Genomic DNA, 3,151 nt, shown 5'->3' on the forward strand with positions numbered 1-3,151 from the left:
ATAAAAATTGAAACAAGACATGTACGTAACCAATTTCCAATTGTTGTAATCAGGTGTATTTTATATAGATAAATTGCCCTTATTCATTGGTTTAATTAGAGCAATACCAACATTTTTTATTATTTCTTGTTAATATATATTGGGTCAATATTCTAAATTTAAATATTAAATTTTAAACTCTAGTTCTAATTTTAATAGTATAAAAATAAATTATTGACTAAAAATATTAACTACTATCAATAATAAAAGAGTAAATTATTGCATTAGTCTTTAACGTTTTGGCTAAATTATAATTTCGTCTTTAATATTAAAAATATTTTATTTCATTATATTTTAGTTATCTGATCAAAATTAAAATTTTTTTTTCAAAAATACAATTTTTTTCTATTATTTTTTTCCTTATTATTCTGTCACTTTCGCTCTCAAATTACTACAACAACTTATGACCACTACAATTACATTTGTAGCTGTCTAGAAAAAAAATCAAATGAAAAAAAGAATATTTTAAGAAAAAAACAATTTTTAATATTGATTAGAAGTCTAAAATAAGGTGAAATAAAACATCTAAAATAAAAATAAAACGTTTCAAACATTAGGAATGAAATTAAGATTTAGTCTAAATATTAAGATTTAAAATAATATTTTATTCTTAATAAAAAGCATATGTTAGTCCTATAACATTTTTCATTTAATTACTCATAAAGAAAAATTCAGCATTCTTAAAATATCTATTTCTCTATATTTAGTTTTAGGAGGTAATATTTTAAAAAGATTCTATTTTTTTTTAAATATCAACTGATAGTAGAGATTTAGTTGAAAATTCTTATTTAATTCAGATATCTAATAATAAATTTTGAATTATAAATATATAAAACGATAAAATTCTACAAAATTATTAGCCCTTATAAATTTATAGATCAACCTCTCTAATGAAATTACACAATTTAAATAATCAAAAAACAATCAATAATGAAGGTAATTATGCAATATGAGTTCTGGATCAATGGTAATTTTAGGGTAGAATTGAATTCTCCTACTAGAAGAATATAAATACATATATTATTTTATTTATTTTTAAAATATATTTTATATAAATAACTGACAATAAGATATTTTAAATTTCCAATAATATTAAATGTATTAAAAAATAGTTTTTTCCAGAAATAATTTTATTTTTGTATTTTCAACGAGTGGTCACCCAAAACAAATTAAACACACTCTAAGACGACATAGATAGGCATGAATCCAGTTGTATGCGTAGAGTAATTGACACTCACATGTTACCGGGTCTTATACATTTCTTGCCTCAATGCAAATTGGTGTAATTGATTAGATTTACAGGTCAGCACAAGTCAAGCACACCCAAAAATAAGCAAAAACGACTTTACTAGTTAATTAGTTGAATCGATAACTGTGTGACCTTGTATGAATGTGTGTATGTATGTATGTTTTAGTTAGTTATACATAGTCATTGTTAGGTGTATATTCAGGTAAGAAGCATATCAACACAAATCTTGCGTATTTGAAGGGCACTTCACAAAAATCACTATCGCTACTTTGAACATAAATTCAGATGCTTGCGTAAACGTAACGGATACACTGATGCAGCGGCGTATAAAACTATAAATCTATGGCACTATTTTTTTTTTAAATTCAGATGAAGTTGATATTTGAGAGTCGTTAAATAAAAATTTAATCAAATCATTCAAATAATTTAACGACTCTCAATTATCAACGTCACTTAACTGCACCTGAGTTTTTTTCTGCTAGCAGTATTTCTCAAACTAGATATTAATTCTTTATAAATCAAAATTCTATTTAATAATTTATCGTTAATTAATGAATTGCTATATGTAAAAAACAAAATTCGAATCTTCAACACTTACTAAAATGAAATAATAAATTAATTATTAGATTAACCCAAATTAACGAGAAGTCTCACTATCTGAGTATCGTTATTTGTGGACTTGGGCTTTATTTATTTAGTTGCGTCACTTTTTGAGAGGCTTCTTGCTGCACCTAATGTCACTGTTACATTAACACTAGTAAACGCGTAGTTGAATTAGTCACTCAAGTACATAATCTCCATTATTAAAATTTTATTCCAAAACTTTGAGAGTAAAATATTAAAATTATTTTAAAAAAAATATACTGTTAAAAAAAAAATTAGCAAGGATTGATGTTTAAAATGATTCCTAAAAGATTACACATAAATTAATTGGTCTTTCAAGATTTAAAAACTCAATTTAATTTTTAATAAAGAAAATAACGTGGGTCGAATTGGTTCTTCATAATTTTTTACTTATGTATTATTAGTATATGAGATGAATTTTATTATACATCTTGTCCATAGTACCAAAAATCGGATCGAACTGCATGGTTTCAATCCAATTAATAGAAAATCGACCATCAAAATCAATTCAGTCTGAGATAAAATCCGTTTGACAGAAAATTTGCAAAAAAATCGAAAAATTAGTTAAAGAATAGCTAATTGGTCAAATCAATGCAATTTTTAACGGTTAACTAATTTCAAATAAAAATAATTTTTTTTAAATTTATATATTATTTTATTATATCAAATTTAATACCGATTGAATATCGATTACATTTTTTAACATCTAACTCTATCATCTATCAATTGATGACCGGTTTGATTTTTAAAATTTTAATCTTATTTTTTATTTGCCACGTGATAAATACTTAATTGTGACATATTAATAAAAACAATTATTAATAAGATTAATGGATTCATATCAACATTTTTAGTGACCAAATAAATTCATGCATAATATTTGAAAAAGCAATTTGAATATTAGCACAAATTAGTAACCAAAGAGGGTTGATTGATGACAAAGTTACCGGTAAAAAAGGAAAAAGAAAAATTGTATGCTATATGCAGAAGTTTTAGGCAAGGTTTGATCAATTTTTTTTTTTATAGAATTTTTGTATTTGATAAATTAAAAAGTTCATATATTTGTATTTGCAATTTTTAAAAATTAAGATAATTTACCCAAACAAATGAGATAAAAGTCAATATTATATGAATGTCCTAAATACAAACAGATTAGATGCATGTTTCGTCTACATATCTAAATAAATAGAATTAAATTGATTCAATTTACAATCTCTCAATATAAATCAAATCAATTGG

The sequence above is a fragment of the Arachis duranensis genome, chromosome 9, assembly GCF_000817695.3.
Source record: "Arachis duranensis cultivar V14167 chromosome 9, aradu.V14167.gnm2.J7QH, whole genome shotgun sequence".
In the NCBI taxonomy this organism is placed as follows: domain Eukaryota; kingdom Viridiplantae; phylum Streptophyta; class Magnoliopsida; order Fabales; family Fabaceae; genus Arachis; species Arachis duranensis.